This window comes from Podarcis raffonei, chromosome 7, assembly GCF_027172205.1.
Source record: "Podarcis raffonei isolate rPodRaf1 chromosome 7, rPodRaf1.pri, whole genome shotgun sequence".
NCBI classification, from domain to species: domain Eukaryota; kingdom Metazoa; phylum Chordata; class Lepidosauria; order Squamata; family Lacertidae; genus Podarcis; species Podarcis raffonei.
This window is the reverse complement of record NC_070608.1, coordinates 77,374,704-77,399,676: the sequence shown is the minus strand read 5'-3', so window position 1 is coordinate 77,399,676 and position 24,973 is coordinate 77,374,704. Positions and strand designations below refer to the sequence as shown.

Sequence of the window (24,973 nt, the reverse complement as noted above, 5' to 3'; positions counted from 1 at the left end):
CAGACTCTGCTAACCCAGAAATAGTACCTCGGGTTAAGAACTTTGCTTCAGGATGTGAACAGAAATTGTGCTCCAGCGGTGCGGCGGCAGCAGGAGGCCCCATTAGCTAAAGTGGTGCTTCAGGTTAAGAACACTTTCAGGTTAAGAACGGACCTCCGGAACAAATTAAGTTCTTAACCTGAGGTACAACTGTATATAGAAATGAGCAAACCAGTGATGTTTTAGGGAGCAGGCTAGCAGGTAAGTCCCATTACTTACATCATAGGAGCCTACACAACGCAAAACACTGTTGCTGTATGAAGGTTTTATTTTATTTGTTTTTTATATTCTATTTTGGAAATGTACATCCAGTTTTTTTCCATTTAATTTTTTTGGGGGCCCCCAAGAGAGTGGGGCTGTAAGCTATAGCTTGTTTTGCTTATATGAAAATCCGGCACTGGGAATACATATGCACAAGCTGAATATACTGTCATAGGTATCTTAGTTTAACTGCAGCGGAACAAGATATGAGAAGGGTGAAAATACAAACTAGCAGAAATGTGGATCGTGCAGTAGTTCCAGCATCCCTTGTTGAATTATTGCACCTCCACTCTGTACGCGTAACAAAATACATCATGTCCTGATGTTCTCGCACGGACTGTTTATTCCACGCACACCTCTCATATCATTGACTTTTGCTGACACAGTGCAACAGGGGGACATAGGGTAAGGTTTCGTCTCATTACAACCAGGTGTGCAGTATGTTGTTTTCACATAGGGTGTCTTAATCGCTTAAATGTTCCCAGTATTGTGTGGTGCGTTCTTTAGAGATGACTGCGCCCATGCTGATATTCTAAAAATGGAAAACAAACAGAAAAGCACAAACTGTGTGCACCTTACTGTAAGAAATGGCAGTATTAATTCCTTCCATTCAAATTCTGTTCAATTACTGTGGATTAGTCAAATAGGCAAAGTTGCCGTACAAATGCTAAGGTTGGCTGTAGTACTGTATTTTTCACCCTATAGGGCGCACCTAGTTTTTTTTCGGGGGGGGGGAGGGGAAAAAATTATTTCTCCCCCAGGCGTGGGGCTGGGACGGGGGAAGCCCGAGCTTCCCCCGACCCCAGCCCCCAGAACAGGCTGCTATCCGCAAGCCTAGGGAGCCCAGCGGGAAGTTGCGCTGGTTTCTCCAGGCTTGCGGATACCTGCCTGAAGCCCGGGGCACGCTCCGCTGCGCGCCCCAGGCTTCGGGATGCAGGCTGCTGTCCGCAAGCCTAGGGAGCCCGGTGGGAAGTCACGCCGGGCTCCCAAGACTTTCGGAGAGCTGCCCGAAGCCCGGGGCGTGCTCCGCTGCACTCCCCGGGTTTCGGGCTGCAGGCTGCTGTCTGCAAGCCTTGGGAGCCCGGCAGGAAGTCGCGCCAGGCTCCCAAGGCTTGCGGATAGCTTCCTGAAGCCTGCATTCGCCCCATAGGACGCACACACATTTTCCCTTCATTTTTGAAGGGAAAAGTGCATCCTATAGGGCGAAAAATATGGTAGTTTTCAGGGTTTCTAAACTAATCCTAAATGCTAGGGAAACTGGGTTATAGGTATACCAGAGCGACTCAGAGGTTCATTTTGTGTGATGAACTGCCCCCTAACCTTGTAGTGTTGGGAAAATCATGTGCTCTGTACAAAACTCATGGCACTTGTGAAACTATGGACTGGAAACATTGGCTCTTAAAATATGGGTTGAAAGTAATGGATTTTCAGGGTGTGCCTGGTATGTTATCTGTTTGTTTGTCCATATCTTCTGACAGGATTGATTGATTTTAAGTGAGGAAGAATGAGCTATGTCAGGTATAATGCAGGGAATTCATCCTGCATTGCCTTTCTGGACCTGTATGCCAGAGGTCAAGGTTGGTGGAGGAATGAATACAACTTGTACCTTTGTACAGTAGTCTACATTCCAGCTGCATGAAAGCCAAAAGTTTGTGGGCACACACACATACACACACACACACACTTGCACATCTCCCTTCATCCGTCCAGGCAAGCAAGAGTCATCACAAGGACACATTTCAACAAGGCAAAACCAGCTGGAGTAAATGTAGCAGGCCCAGCGATAGGTGTGGCTTGGGGAGAGTTCAGAGGGCCGGACAGAGAGGACTGGGGACCATATTTTGCCCCTCCCATTCTGAAGCTCCCCATTCCTAGTGTTTATTCATTGTTGCTTTCAATCAAGCTTATAAATGGCCACCTGTGGTGAGCTGGCAAGGACATCTTCCTAAATCAAGAAAACAGCTACTTCTCTCCCTCTTCCAGGCCTTCTGTATGAATTTATTAATGCAAATGAGCTAGTAAAAAAATATAAAATCAAACCAATTACAAAATACAGTGATTGTTCAGTTGAGTTACCAGTACAATTTTGCTCCTACCAAGCCTCTCAATGTGCTTTGGAGGCATTAATTTATGGCTATATACAGGGTTGTCTTAAGCATATGTAGCGCCAGGGTGCAACAATCTGCCCCCCCCCAGTTGCCCAGTCTCAGGCGCACAGGAGGATGGAGCCAGCCACCTTCCTCAGCATCTTGCTGACTTGGTTGCCCCCAAACTCAGGGCGCAGAGCCGCCCCGGACTAAACTTTTGGGCCCCGGACTCTTGGCCTGGTGCCCCTGAGAGCCCGGTGCCCAGGTGCCCCACACCCCTAGCGCCTATGGGTAAGATAGCCCTGGTTATATAGTAGTCATTCTAATACACTGAAGTTACTAGGGGGGGGGAGAAACTAACACAGGGCTTATGATGCATAAGCCCTGTGTTAGTTTTTATATATATATATATAATTTTTATTAAGAATTTCAACATAGAAAATTATCAAAACACATCATCTTCATTCTTCCCCATTTTTTCTCCCTCCCCCCTCCCCAAGAAAAACCCTCCCTCCCTCCCCCCAAAACTTCCCTCAGCTCCTCTCTCTGATTTTTCAACACCTGTTATTCTCTGCATATTGTAGAATTGTAAAGATCCTTAAATTATCTGTCTATTATGTTAACAATAAAAAAACTTTGTGTATGTTTATTCAAAACCTGCCAAGGACTCCAATTCATTTTGTTGTTTTTTTAAGTAATTTGTAAAAAGCTCCCATTCTTCTTTAAAGTCTTTTTAAAAAAATGTAGATCTTCTATCTGTCTGTACTTCAGATATTGGTTGTTTTCATGAACATCTCCTCATTGATGCTTTGCTGTCAACAGTTTGAACCGTTAACCTTTTCGCCACTACAGCCGCTTTACTGAACAAGCAAAGCTCTTTTGTAACTCTCATGAGTAAAAACAAACAAACCTCTCGGCAAGTGATGCTGCATGCCACATATGCGATAGCTTTGGGGTTTGGTTTAAACACCTATCCCACCACCCCCGGTGTTACGTCTTTCCCACCCTTTGACGTCAAATGCCTGGGAATAAAATTAAACATGCCTGCCGCAACCCTAAAGTAACATTTCTGCAAAACCACTTCCTTTCTTCCCCAGGAGTTTGTTGTATTTTGCTTGGCTGGCTCCTTCACTGAGGGATTCTATAGGCGAGAGGTCACTTGGGTTTCTGCTGTACTATTGATCACAACAGCTATCCTCTCAAGAAAGCTTGTCTTCTGTGACCTAAGAAATAGGTTTTTGTTATGTGGATGGTGATGAAGGCATTCTACCATTGCACTGTGGAGAGCGTGCTAACTTATGGTCTGTGCGTGTGGTTTGGGAGCTGCACGGCCAGGGAAAAAACAGTGCTATCCAGGGTTTTAAAGACTGCAGAGAGAATTATTGGGTGCACTCTTCCCACCTTAGATCAAATCTATGCTGCCAGGTGCCATAAGAAAGCGGCAGAGATAGCACATGATAGTACGCACCCCCGAAATGATCTCTTTCAGCTTCTGCCTTCTGGAAGAAGGTATAGGGTTATAAAGGCCAGGACTAACCGCCTGAAAAACAGTTTCTACGCTAATGCAATTCTGGTTCTAAACGCAGCATAAGGGGTCTCTGTAGTATAGTGTTTTTTAAAATGGGGTTTTAGAGTTTTTAGGGGTTTTTGAATGTTTTATGTAGTTTTGTGGTAGTTTTATGTAGTTTTATGTAGTTTTCAATTTCATTGTTCCGCAAGGGACAACGACAATAAAGATATCGTATCGTATCGTATGAACCAAGTCAACCACATAAGGCCTTCTTGTTGAATATTAAATATGTCTACAATCCAGAGAGGGACACTACGAGAAGGGAACGTGAAACCCTGGTGACTGGATCCTCTGTTCTCAGATGTTCCAGTAGAGTTATATACATTGCCATATTGGCAGGGTTCGAAATTAGCAGGGGGCCAGGCGCATTTTTCACCACAAGTTTTTCCATTTGCTAGCACCTCCAAAAGTCTGAGTGCCATTTTTTTGCGCTTGGCTAACACTCAAATGTATGTGCTTTGAAGCATTGAAATATTCGTTAAGGAGTTTAACAATAAAGAGTCGAGTGTTTTGAAAACATGTTTTAACAATTTCTGCTAAAAGTGTGATATTAACGTGTCACTTATGCGAATTGCGTATTAATTCATGCTTATCAAAATACAGTGGTACCTCAGGTTACATACGCTTCAGGTTACAGACTCCACTAACCCAGAAATAGTGCTTCAGGTTAAGAACTTTGCTTCAGGATGAGAACAGAAATCATGCTCCGGCGGTGCGGCGGCAGCAGGAGGCCCCATTAGCTAAAGTGGTGCTTCAGGTTAAGAACAGTTTCAGGTTAAGTATGGACCTCCGGAACGAATTAAGTACTTAACCCGAGGTACCACTGTACCCACAAATTCTTGAAACATCTCCACAGCCCCAGTACTGATCTTTATTCAGAATGAAGAACTGGAAACCAATTAACAACACTGTCCTTACTGGCTCTCAAGATGAGCCATTACTGTGTATTTTCCATATATTGAGAATAAATAACCCCTGTCAATTTTTGAAATGAATTTACAGATAAGGCGATTTGACTAAATGGTTACATCATTCTTCCAAATGCTTCTTCCGCATACCTTTTAGTCGATCTATCGTTTATGAAGAATAGAAAAATACGTGCAGAATATTTTTCTCCGCCTTTACTAATTTTAAATGCAGATTATTGGCAACCATGCCATCTTGCAGTCACAGGATACTTTGTTTTTTGTTTTGCTACCCGACCGTCGTTACTCATCATCTGTGCTTCACCATATGGCTCATTTTTCTCTGCGTGGAAAGTGATGCATTTCAAGAGATGACATTGGATAAGGTAGTTACCATGAAATATTTTGTTCATTGGTTTAGACAAATGATGTCAGTTTATCTGTTTCAGGAGGAATAATACTCTTCCCCCACACCATAAATAAACCATTTCGACCTGATAAATTGATTTAAATTAAGTACAGGTATGATTTTAGCAAAACTATTGCTCAGCATCTGGGGTTGGGGGCGTTGTTCAGTTGCGTCCAGCAGAGTGCTGTGTTGTCCCCCATGCTTTTTCACATTTATCCAAAAGCACCAAAAGGAGATTTGGAGTGAGAGCTCCAGCTCTCTGTTTCACCTAAATTAGGCAAGGAAGACCAGGAATTAAATGGTGTTTGGAAGCCATGATGGACTGGATGGGGGCAAGGAAATGTTAAAAGGTGCGCCTTTCACTTACATTATGCTTTTATTTGTTTGTTTATAAAAGTACCGGTATATCAAAGCAGTTGACAGCAACCATTCCTTTTTTTAAAAAAAATAAATGTTTATTGAGATTTTACAAAACAAAAAGGTCATCATTTCAAATCAATCAATCAATCAGATAAAGCCCAAACAAAAAACAAAGAACAGAAAAACAAGAAAAAATACACACTTAACAAAGAAAGAAAAAGAAGAAAAAAGAAAAGTCCACTTTTAAATTTCAAAATTCCAAATCCCTCTGTCCTGACCTCCTCACATCTCTCTTTTTTGTGTTCCTCTTTGTTCCATCAAATTCAGCAAGTTCTAACCCTTTTTCAAACCTTGCTTATAATTATATATTTCCAGTTATTATGTCTCAAATTTCCCTTATCTTAGCCCATTACTCCACCTTATATACTATGACATAATATTATTCTGTTCATATCCCCCTTCTCCTTTTTAAAATTCTTCTTTTCATATCACTTTTAACCAAATCCCACATGCCCTGTTACCTTCCCTTCCCACATCATGTTAACACTCAAACATTTTACAATATTTTTGTAAATAGTCCTTAAACTTTTTCCAGTCCTGTTCCATCAATTCTTCTCCCTGGTCACGGATTCTGCCGGTCATTTCTGCCATCTCCATGTAGTCAATCACTTGCATCTGCCACTCTTCCACGGTGGGTAGATCTTGTGTCTTCCAATACTTGGCGAGAAGTATTCTTGCTGCTGTTGTTGCGTACATAAAGAATGTTCTGTCTTTCTTTGGCAGACAGCAACCATTCCTTTATACAATAAGACCACGTGTAAAATAAAACCTGAGATTGATGACTGAATTGCCCACATAAGCTTGGCGGCATATAAGAGATTCCAGCACCTCCTGAATTTCTGTTGGAAGAGTGTTCCGTAGAATCATACCATTGGAAGGGATACCAAGGGTCATCTAGTCCAACCCCTTGCAATGCAGGAAGCCCAATTAAAGCATCCATGACAGATGACCATCCAGCCTCTGTCCAGAGTGTGTGGGAACCACGATCCTTTGCAATTCTCCAGTGCATGTCCAGAGAGTGTCGCCAAGTATTTGATGATGCAAGTCTCCTTGCAGAGTTTATGAGCACAACCAATGCCTGGTCTAGCTGCAGCAAAAATAATGGTTGCGGGACATATGTTCTCTATGAAACTTCTATGGATGTCAGTTTTGATCAATTTCCCTTCACATATTGGGGCATTTAAATTAATGTCCACTTCTCTGTACATTGGTAGATAGGAACATGCATGACTACAGTTTTTATCCAATTATGCCATATCTTTACCAAAGACATACCGTACATTTCCGTGTATAAGACAAGCTTTTTGTCAGCTAAAATCATCTCAAAAATTGTGGGTCGTCTTATACATGGATAGCATATAGTGGTGACGGGGGATTGGTTCCTGCTGTGAGCAGCAGATTGCCAGCAGTGATTGCGCTGTTGATTGGTGTCTGTGACAAGTGCTGCTTTTGATTGGCTGTTGCTGTGGCCAATGGGTGGGTGTTTGGCAGCTGCTGTGGGCAGAGAATTTGTGGCTTCCGCAATGCGTCCATTGATCAGGCTGGTGAGCAATTTTCATTGTTCTCCACCCAAAAAAACTCCACAACTCTGAGAGCAATTCTCCCCCCAAAAAGTCCAACAACTCTGATGGATGAAATTCAAAGACTATTTAGTTAAATATGTTAAGATAATTTAATTGGAAAAGCTTGCAAATACCAGATAGGCTTAGGATTTAAATATGTAATGTTAGAGATTAATATATTTAAAGTTAAAATAGAAAGAAAGAAAGATGTTAAGTGATCAAGTTAATTTTATGAGAAAATTGGTTTTGGAAAATTGTTATAATGATATACACTGAAATTCAACTAGGGGGTTTTGAGGAAGTCACTTAACAATGTTACTAAGATTGGTTTAAATACAGTTGAGATTTATGTTTGTTTAATTTTTTTTTGGAAAATCAATTTTAAAAATTGGAAAAAAAAGTTCAACAACTCTGGGCAATTTCCCCCCATTTTCTGAATTTTGGGACCCCCAAAATAGGGGGCGTGTTATACACGGAAAAATACGATACTCCAGTTCAGCCTTATCCAGTCCAGCCAAAGCAGCCAAACAAGCATGGGATACACAAGAGGAACATGAAGTTAATAGCCTTCACTTCTTTCTCCTCATCATCTGGTATTCGGATGCCTCTGAACATGGACTTCGCATTTAGGTAATTGTTGTTGATAGGCATCCATTAATGTGTCTGATCTTTTTCTAGTCCTGTCTTGTGGCAGCAAATTCCATTAGTGAATTATGTGATGTGCAGAGGCTTCTTATTGAATCTTACATTTCATTTCCATAGAGTCCTTTAGAGAGGGAAGAAACCCCATGCCTTTTTTAAGTCAATAGACAGATGTGACTGCTAGTGTCCACCTGTGCATTTTCAAAATACATTTTTTTATCCGACATGTCCTCAGAGTGGCATTTGTAGCCCACTCTCCCTTTTCTCTTCACAACCACCCTGTGAGGTAGGTTTTCCAACCATTGTTTAGCAATTATAGGCCACAGCTTTCTTTTTTCTTTTTCTTTTTAAAAATCATCTTATTGAATTAAAATACAAATATATATACATAAGGTAAAGGGACCTCTGACCATTAGGTCCAGTCGTGATCGACTCTGGGGTTGCGGTGCGCATCTCACTTTATTGGCCGAGGGAGCCGGCCTACAGCTTCCGGGTCATGTGGCCAGCAGGACTATTATGAGGAACGGCTAAGGGAGCTGGGCATGTTTAGCCTGGAGAAGAGGAGATTAAGGGGTGATATGATAGCCATGTTCAAATATATAAAAGGATGTCACATAGAGGAGGGAGAAAGGTTGTTTTCTGCTGCTCCAGAGAAGCGGACACGGAGCAATGGTTCCAAACTACAAGAAAGAAGATTCCACCTAAACATTAGGAAGAACTTCCTGACAGTAAGAGCTGTTCGACAGTGGAATTTGCTGCCAAGGAGTGTGGTGGAGTCTCCTCCTTTGGAGGTCTTTAAGCAGAGGCTTGACAACCATATGTCAGGAGTGCTCTGATGGTGTTTCCTGCTTGGCAGGGGGTTGGACTCGATGGCCCTTGTGGTCTCTTCCAACTCTATGATTCTATGATTCTAGGTACTCCTACTTGAAGTAGACTCATTGAAATTAATGGACATGAGTCATGACTGACTTAGGTTCATTTATTTCAGTGGGTCTACGGTGCTGTTTTCCTAGAAAAAGAGGGTCTGGAACTCGCTATAAACGCCTCTCTTGTTTTCTTACAATGCCAATGGCGCCCACCTGAAAGGTGCCAGAACTGAGTTCCAGCAAGTTCCGAGTGGGGGAAAAAACACCCTGATCTACTCTTGAGTAGAACTTGGCTGAAAACAAACCAGTCATTTACCCGAGGGTCTCCAAAGTCAAACTCTCAGGGTGCCGAGCTACAACTCCCAGTAGCCTTTGGTCATGATTGCTGAGGTTGATGGGAGAGATATTTCAGTCACCCCTGATCTTACTGCTGCTCCACACTGCCTATTATTACTTTGCTTTCCAGTAACATCTGACACCTTGGCCAGCGACACAGACATCCGCAGTGTCAGTTCCCATTAGTGTTAGCTCTGTCGCTCGCAGAAAATGCTTAATCCGTTGCTCTGTTGTTAAGTTAATTTAATTTTGCCGCCTGACGTAATGTTGTTAAGTGTAGAAGTAGTTCCTGGGATGCTTATTAACAGTGTTTGATAAGGGCACCAGCTGCTTTGAGCGGGAGAGGACAACGAAAGGGGCATTATAGGAATATCCTGGAATCAAAACGTCAGTTCTAAAGCTGGTGCAATAATGTCTACCTTCTGATTGCTTTCCTTGGCTTGGTCGCTGATGGACTTTGCTGCATTCCATAGCCTCCTGTAAGAATTCTTGGAATCCTGCCTGTCATTCACGTGGGCGCCACATACCTATGAGATGACCACCCTCATAAATGCTCAGCATCAACATACTCCTTCTGGAAAATCGCCAGGTGGAGTCCTTCTTTGATATTGTACCACTTCAGATGGGCATCTGTTCTTACCAGAGAGCCAGTGTGGTGTAGTGGTTAAGAGCGGTGGACTCATAATCTGGGGGACCGGGTTCGCGTCTCTGCTCCTCCACATGCAGCTGCTGGGTGACCTTGGGCTAGTCACACTTCTCTGAAGTCTCTCAGCCCCACTCACCTCACAGAGTGTTTGTTGTGGGGGAGGAAGGGAAAGGAGAATGTTAGCTGCTTTGAGGCTCCTTTGGGTAGTGATAAAGCGGGATATCAAATCCAAACTCTTCTACCACCGACCTGTCCTGTGGATTGCACTGTAAAGCAGAGTTGTGCATCACAAGCCATGAGATCTATTTATTTTTCCACCCTGGTGGCAAATATGAAAATAAGTATATTGCACAGAAACACACAACAAATGAATAGCTGGAATGAATTGGGATAAAGTGTGTAAGGGGCAGTGAATTAATACGAAATTAGAGAGGATGGGTACTGCAAAGATCTTGACTCTAGCTTTCCCCAGAATAAAAGCCCTTTCCAATTTGCTATTTTCGGAAGGGCTTTATTTATATGTCTCTGACACTTAGCAGGCCAAGTGTGAATTGCTTTATTCCTCCTTGACCCCCCCTTCCTGCTCTGACAACTGATCAGCTGATGCTCAGCTGTTATTGACCCTTTACTTTCTTCGGCCATGAGTGATTTCCAGCTCCCACACATAATTCATGGTTCGGTGGGTCAGCCTATATTAACCTCTGCACTGATACCAACATCTACCCTGCCTCTTTGCAGGGTAGAGTTCAGCTAGCAACACAGCTGTGCATCTAGACCGATCGTTAATTCATAAATTAATTCTGTAATTGGCGCATTTACAGCCGATACATCTTTGGTGTAGATTGTGGGTTTGTTACGGGGGAATCAGCATGATAATTCTGGGCAGGAGTTGGATGTTGGATGTGCACTAAATGATCAAATTTTACACCATCAATACATCTCTGGGAATGTGCTCTGAGGCAGCCCAAATTCAGTGCTCATCATTTAAATTGCCCATTCTCAGAGCTGCTATTTTCTGCGCGAAAGTGCCATATAGATAGCTACCTGCATATTTTCTTACCAGGGATAAGTTCAATTGGGGGGGAAACTGCTCAGGGAGAAAAAGTTAACCTTCCACTTTTCCAGTGCAGTAGTTGTGCTATGATTTTGGTCTTCCTTCTCCCCATAGTTGCTTTTAACTTTCTCTTTTTTAAGTAAAGCCCTGGGAGATTTTCATCCTCACATCTCATTTAGTTGTGCCCTTGCTGGGGTTGTCAGGCCTGTGCCATTTCATCCTGCACGTGGGGGTTCTCATGAAAAAGGAATTTTCACACAGAGAAAATTAGTGCATCGGGGAGAAAAAGAAGCTCATCTTCTTGATATCTAGCAGGGTGGAATTTTCAGACACGGAGTTGCCAGTACAAAATGTTACAGCTCAGATACAGGTTTACCACTTCCACAGCTAACTACAGTCGTACCTTGGTTCTCAAACGCCTTGGCACTTGTACATTTTTGCTCCCAAACGCCGAAAATTCAGAAGTAAGTGTTCCGGTTTTCAAATGTTTTATGGAAGCTGAATGTCCTATGCTGCTTCTGCTGGAGTGCAGAAAGATCCGGCAGGCAATCAGATGCTGCACCTTGGTTTTCGACCGCTTTGGAAGTCGAATGGACTTCCGGAACGGGTTACGTTTGAGAACCAAGGTACGACTGTACTAGGTCAGAGTCGCAGCATGGTTGCTGCTGTTTCACATGAGCACAGAAACACAGCAGCAAGAATGCACCGCTGCATCACTCCCAACCTGGAAAACCACAGTGAAGGAAAATAAATTCAGATGTACCCAATTTCTCTGAAGGAGATGGCCCTGATTTAATCTTCTGACTGAATAGTCCTTCTTTGTTCCGCAGAATTGTGAGGGGTATGCCAGCTATTAGGACAAGACCAGGAGACATTGTGAATACATTAAAAGAACCATATCCATATCTGTATCTATGGAAGATTATTCCCTAGAACAGTAAAGGTGCAAACAGTTAATCAGACATACTCAATAGACCATCGGATATCTTTCTTGATCAATGGGACCTCACTTCTGACAAGGAATGGAGACCCAGTTCCTATATGTTTGTTTTTTTAAAAGATATTTATTAAGATTTTCAATTTTTTATACAAACAAAAAACAAACAAAAAATAAAATAAAAAAGACATATAGTTAATAATACAATCTTTCCAGTAACATATTTCTCTGACCTCCTCATACCTCCCCTTCTTGTATTCCCTTTTAAATTATTTGTTCAGCAAATCCTTAACTTAAAGCATTACAGCTTATAATATCACCTTATTTTCTATCCAAACCCTTTTTTTCATCCATGTTCCTTTATATCATTACAGCTAGAAACCACTCAATTTCAATCCAACATCATTCAACATTCCTTAATTTTACAATATTTCTGTAAATAGTCCTTAAATTTTTTCGGAGACCCAGTTCCTATATGAGCCACCTTTTCTTATACCCTAAATTTTGTCAGCACCACCTTCTTGGGGCCTACATAAGTCATGATGCTACCCTTCATCATTTGATTGACCACAGACCCCAAATCTTCTCATTTTTGCAGAGACCCTTGAAACTGGTTGTTCCTCATTTTCTGTCCGCCTGAAAGGCTGACTCATCTCCTGTCTTCTTCCGTCCTCTACTTCGCCCAAGAAAACCAGTGGCCTACTCTGAGTAATGCCCCCACGTGTTCACTTTGCCCCATAAACTTGCAGTTTCAGTTCCCCATTCTTGCGTGAACGTCCATGTTCTCATCACATGTACCTGAACGTGCAAGAATATTCTTGCAATCTCCGTTAGTAATGTTTTCCCAGTCTTGTCCTCTCCCCACCCACCCCCCAATCTCAAGCATAAGCAGTTTTCAAAAAACCAGATCAGCATATCAATACAGCTTAATACAGGGGTCATTGAGGCCTTCCCCTAAAAGGTTGAGCTGCTGGGAAGGCTTCAAAACACCCACACCTACAAAACCGTTCTTGACCCCCCACCCCACCCCAAGATGCCACAACTGTTTCTCAGTCTTTGTGCTTTCTCAGCAAGCAGCTTGTGTGGGAGAGGTGATTATTTTCTGTGATATAAAAAGTTATTTCCGTCACTGTGTAGGCTTGGCTCCATCCATCATGCCTCGTTTTTTGTTTTGCTTTGCTGCGTCACTCTCTTCCCCGGCCCTGACTTACAGTTGCATGAACTGGGCACTATGCCCTTAGAATAACGCATTAACTTTGGCCTGGAGCAACATTGTCGGGACGTGAGTGGAGAAAACTGTCACAGGTTACTGTTTGCTTGAAGCTTCATGGTAGTAGAAAAGACTGTTTCTGAACGCCTCCTCTTCGCAACCACCCCACCTTAAAATAGGTTACCTAGGAAAAGAAAATGCATCCAGAACGTGTAATTGCTTACACATAAGAGATCTGAAGAAAGGGGCAAACAGCAGCTTCTGATGGGGTGGGTGATGGATGGACAGTTTTTGCTGGGGGGAAATGGTGCAGTGGTTCAGGTCTGAAATTGTGCTAATCGGGGGTGTTTTTTTTAATGCATGAGAATCCTATTCACATAGCTCTCAAGTCATGCACTATTGGGCCCTAAGATATACCACAAGACCTCTGCCAGAGAGGGGGGCAGAGGCAATTGTGCTGTTTAGCCCATATACAGAGCTGCCTTCAGATGTCTTCTAAAAGTCAGATAGTTGTTTATTTCCTTGACATCGGATGGGAGAGTTTGGATTTGATATCCCGCTTTATCACTACCTGAAGGAGTCTCAAAGCGGCTAACATTCTCCTTTCCCTTCCTCCCCCACAACAAACACTCTGTGAGGTGAGTGGGGCTAAGAGACTTCAGAGAAGTGTGACTGGCCCAAGGTCACCCAGCAGCTGCATGTGGAGGAGCGGGGAAGCGAACCCGGTTCCCCAGATTATGAGACTACTGCTCTTAACCACTACACCACACTGGGAGGTTGTTCCACACATGGTTCAAAACTCCCATTGTTCTAGGCGCATTTTGCGACAGGGAATCTCATTACCACAAGCAGTTTCTGAGCTCTGGGCGCAGTACTCCGCCTAAGATTTCAGATTAAAACTGCAGAGTGGAAGGAAAGGAGGTCCTTTTTCTGCCTCCCCACTTCTAGCTGCTCTCTGAAGACTGGAGAAGAGACCCTCTTAAGAATATTAGGGGGTTGGGCAGGGAAAGGACTGGACCATGTGAAAAATGAACACAATATTTTACCTGAAGTTCGTTCATTTTCAGCTTTGTATTCTTGTTATATAAAAAAGCGTGCCTTGACATTCCATTGTTGAGACCATAACCTCGGCTTAAGGTGCCATCAAGCTCTAAGCCTTCAGATCTCAGTTTCTAACACTTGGTTCCACAGGGCGGGTGCCACTGCCAAGAAGGCCCTTTGCCTGGTTCCCTGTAACCTCACTTCTCGCAGTGAGGGAACCACCGGAAGGCCCTCGGAGCTGGATCTCATTTCTCCATTCTGCCACAATTCTACAATTTAGATTATCCCCACACACCCAAATGAAATGTGATTGTCTTGTTTTCCTTCTTGCATTGGCTAAGCTGTTTATGGACCTTGCTTGGTGCGGGGTTGTGGGATATGAAGGCATCCTTTATAAGAAGTTAAATGTCTCTTCAGTTTGTCTGTGGATGCTTTCTTGATCCTCTGGGCAGTTGGTGCCAAAAATATGTTTCCTAGATGAAGAGCAACATGTTTGGGGGATCAAAAATATCTGAGTGCTCTGAAAAGGAACAGGAGTATGTCATGTTTCAGATTTGTCATATCAGCCTGATAGGTCTTCCTGAGCAAATTTCTTTGGAAGAGAAAAAAAAAAGGAGTAGATAACCTACACAACAGCAACATATTCCCGTTTTTCTCCTCCAGACTTCCTGTTGCTATAGCGACACAAAGAAGGGAGAAGCAGCAGAGGGCAAATTAAGACTGTGGTTTAACGCAGCAGTACTTCAGACATGAAGCACAAGGCAGATTATATACTGAAAGCTTCAGGCGAAAAATATTCATTTCCTGACCTGCTAGGGCATTTGTGATAATTTAAAAATGTCTTCGAACACTTAAAACCATCAAGATTGTAATGGAGAGTCTGTAAAAGTGGTTCATGGATTACCTCTTGACTGTGGGTTTTATTTACTGTGTTGGTTGTCAGAAAATTGATGTAGGATGGCTTTGTCTCTTTACATCTATGGAGAATGTGGCAACGACAGAACAGTTTGCTCCAGAAGCTTAATAAGTCGTAAGGCAGGGTACAAAAGTTTTTTCTTTTCTTTTTAAAAGTGGATTCAGACAGCCCAGGCCTTAATCAAGGAGCAGTACCACTCGGCACCCCTCCAGATACTTGAGATTCTTCCCTCACCCCAGTGTCTGTTTCAGCTTCTATGGGCATGCTGTTGAAATGTCTCTATTTCAGAATTCATATTTCGAATGAAAAGTTTTATTTAGGAAAAATAAGTTGTTTTGAAAGACTCCCATATTTTTTGCCCCATATTGTATGCATGATTGTCTCATTGCTTGATGCCCACTTCATAAACTACCATCAGTGATGATCTTGTTCTTATGATGGGGTAGGAAGCAAGGAACAGTCCTTGCTTCTCCCCTGGGTGCAATAGGCATTCCCCTGTACTCTGCTGTAGCCACTATCTTCCACATAGCAAATACTGAGCCAATAGCTCACTCACTCTTTGAGTCGTCAGGTGGTGCAGAGAGAAAGGGCCTGGGTTGCCTTCAGACTTCGCTGTTTTGCACGTAGGATCAACACCCATATCAGTAAATGTGCGTAGGCTCAACAAACCCACTTTTAAAAAAAGCAAAACAGACTTTTGCAGTAAGGAAAGTGATGGGGAGATGCGTTAGAAAGTGTGGGATGCTGGAAGAGTGACGGGAAATTGTACAACCTCAATGCAAACAAATTAGGGTGAATACTCAGTTCAGGAGTGGATGCCATAAACCTCTGCACAAGCTTTGTGAAAACAAATTGGGTTGAATGCTCATTAAGCAGGGCGCATCTGGAAGCAAGCTCCCGGCACCCATGTGCTGAACAGTTTCAAATCCTATCCTTGGCAGCAGAATTAAAAGCAAAGAAATCAGACAGTGTCCAAGCTATGATAAAAGCTGGCTCTCTCCATCTTGACCCTGCTTAACAAAGAATCAGGCAGCAACTTGTAAAGTAAATTTAAAAGTAAGATTTACTTTATTTATAATCATGCATTGGTTCACAGCAATGGCAGCAGTAAAAACTATGCAGGCAAAATACTTACGTTTACTTATACTTTGGCTTGTGCCTAGAGGTGGAGCAAGTGTTAGCTGGTCAAAGGAAGAGAAGAGGGGAAATGACATCACACAGAGCCTTCTCTACCAAATACATTCTCTATGGTCTGAGTACCTGCCTATCAGCAATACAGCTCTGTGGACTCAACTGCTCATGCTAAGTAAACAGGTCTGCCTTCAGATGTCTGGTAGTTGTTGTTCTCTTTGACATCTGGTGGGAGGGCCTTCCACAGGGCAGGTGCCACTACCGAGAAAGCCCTCTGCCTGGTTCCCTGTAACTTGGCTTCTCGCAGTGAGGGAACCGCCAGAAGGCCCTCGGTGCTGGACCTCAGTGTCCGGGTAGAATAATGGGGGTGGAGACGCTCCTTCAGGTTGGATTGGGTCCCACATGTTGAAAGTTCCTGGCTTGAATTTGCCTTTGCTAGGACTCGCCAGAAAAGAGCACATTTCTGCAAAGTTGTGCTCCATTAAACTTCTCGTTAAAAATGAAGTATTTAAAATCAAGGCCCTATCCGATCCCACAGATAAAGCCAGAAACATTTTCACTGTAGCTTTAGTAGTCCCGTAGTCTTCATAATATGTACATATAGAAGCATCTGGAAGGAGCAAAGCCAGAATTGCTTTGATTCACAACTTCCTCCAAGTTTAAGGCCAATGAGAGACTCTTACAAGAAGGCATCCTTTTCGTCTGGGTTGAGTTGGCATAAACAACAGAAAAGTACAACTGCCTGCGTCTAGAGGAACTGAAGCATTTTGCCCGGCAAAAAAAAAAAAAAAAGGTTTAAAATTAGAAAACACATTAATGTACCACAAAAGCCTCAGAACAAATTCTTATTTAACTCCACCTTCGTGTCGGTGGCAAAACATCCTGGCCACACAAACCAAGAGAGCATCCTTTGTGGAAAAGCTGGCTTCAGTGGCGATTACTCACAAGTCCAAACAAAATGATTGATTTTGTTTTTCAGTTTGATCCTCCACTCCTTCAGTCTTCAAAAGAGAGTGGCCCATTCAACTCCCATTGCTTGTTAAGTATATAGGATGACTGGGGTTGCTATCTTGCCAATTTATAACTGTTTGGACCATTTTTAATTTTTTTTTAATTTTAAATACACCCCCCGCCTCAAAAAACACCACCACCACTCACTTCTATTTTAATGTTTGGCAATGTGGATTTTGAAGACTGCATATATAGAACTGTGAAAGCAACCAGTGGTTGCCATATGCTATGGAGCTGTGTGCACTTAAAACCTAGCCAAAATAATGGGACCATTTGCACATAACAACTAATCAAGATTTTAGCTGGTGGAATTGGCAAGTGTATCTGAAAAACACTCTTCAATGTGCTGCTTTGAACAGATATTTCAGTAATGATGTGACTTTTATGTAAGGAACAGGGCACCAAAAACTTAAAGGAATATGCAGTTTCTGAGTCATTTATTTAAAGGCATTCGTGTTTATGGGAAGATCTCGGGAGCAACAGACTCCAAATCTGACAAATTCTTAACTAACTACCCTGATTTAATTGCTCCAACCCTAGGCTCATCAGACAATGCAGTAAGCCGAAAGCAAAGAACCCACAGATAATTGGGAGCTCTTATGCTTATCTTTTCCATTTTCAAATAAGTGACCTTGGATGGAAATTGGATGAAGTTTGCAGAGGGGGATGGAGTCTCAGATTTACTGCAAAGGCTCCTCGTATTAAGATGATCATTTTCAAAATGTGTGCACCACCCTATGCCAGTCTGAATTCATTGCAGCTTGCAATCTCATAAAATAAATGTGTCTCGCTGAAACAAGAGTAAAGCAGCAGAATGCAGAAAGAAAACCAACTGACATCTCTAAAAACTCTGAGTAATAGCCTTAACCAACTGCCTAATAAAAAGCAAGGAAGTTGCCAGTTAGGTCTCCTTTAGCAGGTATCAAGAGCCAAAAATGTCATATGTTTGTCACGACCCACCTGCTTGCTTCCTATTGTTACCATACCTATTGTTATGGAAGATCATGTAGCTGAATCACCCAGAGATTCTTGCATGGGGAAGACCTGATCTTTTGAGAAAGCAATCCCGAACAAGCCTTTGAACTGTGTAAACAACAATGACAACAGAAAGTGCAGTTCTAGACAGTAACTGTGGCTCTGTGGTCAATATCCTGTTGACGGTGAGATGTATTATAGCTCTTATCCTTGCTGGCTTTGTTGCCATGGATACAAGAGTCTTAAAAAAGGGGTGATAACTGGGGGGACATGATGTTCTAGGAAACACAGATGGATTTAATTGAGTTAGTGTCTCGGCATCCAAAAGTAACCCAGGCTGATTTCTCAAACAAGTTTGCACCTGTTCTCTGGCTACATTTGATGACAAATAGCAGTCAGGATATCTTCCCACACCCATATTCCCAGGAATATATCTTAACTTTGGCTGCAGGATCAGCCACCACAGAAGGGCAGAAGCTGCAGCAAGCTATTTTCAGCACAGCAAATTTAAGTCCGTTGTGGAAAACAACGCACCTGCATGAAGACTTCAGTATTAATAAGTAATTATTATTTTTTATCAGGTTGTATACCACCCTTCATCCAGGGACCTCAGGGCAGTTCACAGCATGAAAATACAAGATAAAAATGTAAAATAAATAATGAAAAACAAGAACAAAACAAAGCAATAAACCACCTGCCCCAATGCTTTTAAAAGGATATAGGACAGGCTTCCTCAGCTGCGGCCCTCCAGATGTTTTTTGCCTACAACTCCCATGATCCCTAGCTAGCAGGACCAGTGGTCAGGGATGATGGGAATTGTAGTCTCAAAAACATCTAGAGGGACGAGATTGAGGAAGCCTAATATAGGCCTGGTTGAAGAGGAACGCTTTTGTCTGGCACCTAAAGGTGTATAGTGAAGGTGGCAGATGAACCTCCCTGGTTTCACAAACAGGGAGCCACTGCAGAAAAGGCCTGTTCTTGTGTTGCCATCCTCTTGGTGTCTCATGGAGGGGTCACACGAAGGAGGGCCAAAGATGTTGATTGTAGAGTCTGGGTCTGTTCATATGGAGAAGGACAATCTTTGAGGTATTGCGGTCCCCAGCAGATCACCTTCCTTGTTCTCTTAGAATAGCAATGGCACCCACCCAAAAGGTGCTGGAACTGAGTTCCGGCTGGAAAAAAAATGCCCTGTAACTACATGGTTAGAGCATGGGTAGGCAAACTAAGGCCCGGGGGCTGGATCCGGCCCAATCGCCTTCTAAATCCGGCCCGTGGATGGTCCGGGAATCAGCGTGTTTTTACATGAGTAGAATGTGTGCTTTTATTTCAAATGCATCTCTGGGTTATTTGTGGGGCATAGGAATTCAGCCATTTCCTCTCAAAAAATATAGTCCGGCCCCCCACATGGTCTGAGGGACAGTGGACTGGCCCCCTGCTGAAAATGTTTGATGACCCCTGGGTTAGAGTGTTGGACTAGGACCTGGGACAGCAGGGTTCGAATCTCCATTCAGTCATGAAGCTCACTGGGTGACCTTCTCTAAGCCCAACCCAACTCAGAGGGTTCTTCTGAGGGTGACATGGGGAGGAGAACGATACATACCACCTTGAGACCCTTGGAAGATAAAGGTGGAATATAAATGTAATCAATTGTGATATATAAAAATAGCTATACGGTGGTACCTCGGTTTAAGAACTTAATTCGTTCCGGATGTCTGTTCTTAACCTGAAACTGTTCTTAACCTGAACACCACTTTAGCTAATGGAGCCTCCTGCTGCTGCTGCCGCGCCGCCAGAGCATGATTTTTGTTCTCATCCTGAAGCAAAGTTCTTAACCTGAGGTAATATTTCTGGGTTAGTGGAGTCTGTAACCTGAAGCGTCTGTAACCTGAGGTACCACTGTATATATTAAATAGCATGACCCTTGCCACATTGCCACATTACCTTGTGAGGCAACAGAGCCTGCAATGGTGGTGTTGATGAGATGAGAGCATAAGAGCCAGTTTAGTATTGTGGCCAGAAGACCAAACTCTGAACTGGGAAGGCCCTGGAACAAAAAACCCCCTCACTTGTTCCACAAACTTCCTAACTAGCCTTAAGTTAGCCTTCGTGTTCAGTCTCACATTTGCAGTATGGAGATAATAACATTCTCCTGCCTCACAGGGTGGCTGTGAGACCTCCGACAAGATAACGGTTGCGAAGTGTTTCAAACAGTCAGGAAAGGATGCCATATAAACACTTCAGTATTATTATTATTCTGCAGCGACACCCAGGATTTATTCTGTTCCAGCTGTAATTTCCAAACAAGTGCTAGGTGACCTTTAAGCAACTCGGGAAAACGTTCCTTCTTCATTGGCAGAACACCGCATTTGTCTAGTTGATCCCAGATAAGGAGGTTTTGCAAACAGACTGTCTGGCAGTGCTTCGCAGTCAGAATTTAATTTCCTCCAAAGATATTGCCTGAAATCCCCTTTGAGAGTACTTCAGAGACCCGAGGTTGTTTTCCTGATAAGTATATTGGGGTATTGTTCAGTAATTTCATATAGCCTCATACCTTGACAGCCATCTCTAATAGTGATTTCTTCCATATGTGCCTTCAGTTACATTTAAAGTAGCTATAAATAAACACTGAGGAGTAATTGCTCTTATTATTTAGACGCTTCAGGAGATCTCCGAGTCTATCCCTTTGTCCTGAAACCTTAGGAGTCAGTGCTATAATTGTAACAGGTGACTAGCCAGATGAGTTGAGGCACATGATGGAAAAGAGTCGTCATGCGCACTGCAAAAGTATGATTCCTCGCTGTCTTGTTCCCTTCACCCCTGGTGTTTACTATATTTAACCCTGTCCTACTTCTTATCAAGGCAGAAGGTGTCTAATGCCAAAGGAATATGAATGGTACATATTTTTCTTTTTTCTTCTTTTAAAAAACCTCTTTTAAAGAAGTAATTTGAAGAGAAAAGATAAGTTTGTAGCTTCACACAAAGAGCAGCCAGTGCGACAGTTCTGATATGTTGCAGGACTCTGCAACTCCTGTCATTCCTGATCACAGGCCACGCTGACTGCACTGACAAGAGCTGTGAGTCCCAACAACACCTGTCTATTACCCCTACTTTGCACCAGCCTTCCCCGACCTGTTTAAAATCTTTCTGTGGGAAATAGAACTATGTGTGAGTTCTAGTTAGTGCGTGAAGGGGTTAAGAACACAGAGTTAGATTCTTAGACTCATCTAGGTCACTCCCACTACTTCTCTGATGAGGGAGGTAACCTACCAGGGAGAATGTGTCTTAAGCAAGCTCAGGGCGTGCGTTTGAAGCTATCTTTCTGTAGTTTCTCCCCAAGAGTATTCTGCCTATGTCCTCCTTGCTGCTTGGATAAATTCATGAATCTCTGCCTTTGAATCTGTAAGTAAAGCATTTTTAACTTACCTATCAGTATGTGGTCTGTTCATTGCAAGCTGGGTAGAAGGAGGTGAGACCTGTACAGGATAAAAACCTCCAACAGCCTTTTCTGTGAACTGCCCTGAGACCTCCAGGTATAAAGTGGTATATAAATTCCAACAACAACAACAACATAATATACAGCTGCTAAACTTTGATGAGCTTACACTCTGCTACCTGGGGGCTCTTTCCTGCTGGAGAGTAAGTTCAGCCCTGTGTTTTCAATCTATACACCCAGCCAATTCTTTTATTATTCACCCCACACACAAGGGTCACAAGGATTCAAATTCTCCCTACACACACTTTCAAGTATATTGCCCATGTTGTTGCTACTCCCTACTCCAAGGAGCTTACTTGTAATCATTTATTAAGAACTTTTTGACAGTGCAGCGGACTCCCTCGAAAGGTAGTGGACTTTCCTTCCTTGGAGGTTTCCAAGCAGCGGTGGGATGGTCACCTGTCAACGTATGATCTAGTTGAGATTCCTTCATTGCTGTGGGTTGGACTAGAGAACCCTTGGGGATCCCTTCCAGCCCTACAATTCTATGATTCTGTGCTTGTTTCCCAGAAGAAGATAGATCTCAACACACATCTTTTGTAACACAGCCATGGACAGGTGGTATAATTGTGGCGCTTTACAGTAAACAGATTGGGATGCAATATCTTCTTCATAAGGATAAACGTGCCGTTAGGGTAAGCAATGATTACTTGACGTTAAAGTAATAGCATTATTCACACACAGGTTATTGGCACGATAAAGCAGAAAGAACTTCAATTATGCAGTAGAACGAGTTGTAAACAGCCATAGTTAGCATGCATAACAGAAGGGAAAGGGAGAGTGAGAGCACATGACAGTAGCTGGATGGTAGACACATGTCTCCTGTTCTGTCGGTAAGGAAGCCATGTAATTAAGACCTTTCCCGTTCCTAATGGGCTTCGTCCAAAAGCCTGCCTCAATGCCAGCCAGTGTGTAGGCGGTAAGACCTTGCAAACCAAAAAAGGAAAGGAGGAAGGCCTAACCATAGTGTGGATAAAGACAGACAGATAAACATCTATAAAAAGAGAATTTGAAAACCATGACTTTCAGGGAGACGGGGACCCATGTTGCTCTCAGGGCTGCAGCATGTTGTACTCCTTGACCCTGCTGATTTATAGGAATAGATTATTTCCCGAAAGAGAGGAACAGTGGGTTTACAGGGCAGTCTGTGGTTACCAGATGGTGCAGGGTGAAAAATCCCTCTGACAGGAATCTTGTACCTAAGAGGTACTGAAGAGGTGTGGGGACAGGCCAAAAAGGCAGGCGTTAGAACAGTCTTCATTCTCTGTGAAAATTGTGCTTAGGAGAAATAATAGGAATAAAATAAAGGAGTAGCTAAGCTGTCTTCCTTCCTGGGGAGAAAGAAGCCAGTTTGCTTTAGAATGAATGTATCCCTCTTTGATTTTCTGTGATTCTGAAGTTATAACATTTCCCAACACAGGCACCTTAGTTGTTGTTGTTGTGCCTTATTCCTCAGTTGCACAAGTTTAATGGCCTGCTCCTTTTGTGGGTGAAGTATGTAATGTATCAGAATGCAGTTTGAGTATTAATTCCAGGAACCCACCCACATGGTGTGGTTCAAAAAGAACCACAGAATACTGGGACTGCTGTTAGCTGAAAGCAGCAGTCTTGCATCCCACTGACTTGGTGGAGTTCCATGATGCTTGGTAAGATTGACTTCCTTGCCTTCCTTGTTTTCTAGGCAAACAGAATAGAAGACTTGTGATACGCTGCATAACAGTGATACGCAGTTTAACAGGAGCCAGTGTGGTGTAGTGGTTAAGAGCGGTGGACTCGTAATCTGGTGAACCCGGTTCGCTTCCCCGCTCCTCCACATGCAGCTGCTGGGTGACCTTGGGCCAGTCACACTTCTCTGAAGTCTCTCAGCCCCACTCACCTCACGGAGTGTTTGTTGTGGGGGAGGAAGGGAAAGGAGAATGTTAGCCGCTTTGAGACTCCTTCGGGTAGTGATAAAGCGGGATATCAAATCCAATCTACAGGCTATAGACTCATAGAATTATAGAGTTGGAAGGGTCCAACCTCCTGCAATGCAGAAAACTCAGCTAAAGCATCCACGACAGATGGCCACACAACCTCTGCTTAAAAACCTCCAAGGAAGGAGAGTCCTAAACCTCACAAGGGAGACTGTTCCAGTGTCAAACAGCTCTTACTGTTGGAAAGATTTTCCTGATGTTTAGTCGGAATCTCCTTTCTTGGGGTTTGAAGCCATTGGTTCGAGTCCTACCTTCTTTCTGGAGTGGGAGAAAACAAGCCTTCATCATCTTCTATGTGACAGCCCTTGAGATATTTGAGGATGGCTATCATATCTCCTCTCAGTCTCCTCTTTTCCAGGCTAAACATACCCAGCTCCTTCAACCGTTCCTCATAAGGCTTGGCCTCTAGACCCTTGATCATCTTAGTTGCCCTCGTCTGTACAAATTCCAGCATGTCAACTTCCTTCTTAAATTGTGGTGCCCAGAACTGGACATGGTATTCTAGGTGTGGTCTGACCAAGGCAGAACAGAGTGGTACTATTACTTCCCTTGATCTGAACACTATACTTCTGTTGATGTAGCCTAGAATAACATTTGCTTTTTTTCTTTTCGTTTTTTGCTGCTGCTGTTGCATCACAGTGTTGACTCATGTTAAGCTTGTGGTCCTAGATTCTTTTCCACATGTACTACTAGGCTATGGGCTTTCCCCCCTTGCTTCTTCCTTTCCTTCTTTAATTATCAAGTATAGATCATTAGAAGAATAATGCCAAGATTTGAAATAGCAAAGATATGTGCCCAGGACTAAAACCCAAACAACTCTTACCTCGTCTGTGTTTAGGGATGCTTCAAATAACCATAATTTAATGTTTTGATGAGAGAGTTGCACATTTCCTGTGGCTGAACAGGTGACTGGATGTATAAGATGTGTAATGCAGAACAATGAATCATCAGTGTTATAGAGACATGTCTGTGCTTTCCAGAGGGGAACGTGCTACCCCATGAAGCCGGTTGCAGATAATATGCACACAGTGGCTAACAGTTATGCGCAAGATGTGCAGTGAAGTCTGTGGTGTTCAAATATGATTCAGATCTCCATTGCATTGCCTAGAGAGAGATGACTGCTTTTGAATGGGAAGCATGGCATGCAATTAAGCCCAATGCATTCGCCAACATGTTTAGGAGATATATCGCAAAAGCTATATCTGTGTTTGCAGATGTGCCCCCAACATGCAATGCCTTGTGTAATGTAGGGATATATGAAGAAATGGATAGGTTTTGCACATTCCTACTGTAGCATTTGCCAGTCAATACCTCTCATGTCTTTCAATATGCTTTTTTTGCGCGTCACTTTTCTTCTTCATAAATTCTTGTTGCACATAAGGATCCTTTACCCGCAGAGAGCCAACTCCAGGAACATACAGTGGTACCTCGGGTTAAGAACTTAATTCGTTCTGGAGGTCCGTTCTTAACCTGAAACTGTTCTTAACCT

The 24,973-nt window shown here is 43.0% G+C and overlaps 1 protein-coding gene and 1 long non-coding RNA gene across 2 annotated transcripts in view; one reads left to right on the top strand and one right to left on the bottom strand.

Annotated features, from left to right (window-relative positions):
* Positions 1-24,973, top strand: part of ANKH (ANKH inorganic pyrophosphate transport regulator) — a 126,153-nt gene that overhangs the window by 36,105 nt on the left and 65,075 nt on the right. The gene's annotated exons all lie outside the window — the stretch shown is intronic.
* On the bottom strand, positions 626-6,510 carry LOC128417910 (uncharacterized). Its single transcript, XR_008331604.1, has 3 exons — positions 6,461-6,510; positions 5,016-5,205; positions 626-832 (listed from the first exon to the last, which is right to left on the bottom strand). It is a non-coding gene; the product is annotated as an uncharacterized LOC128417910 (long non-coding RNA).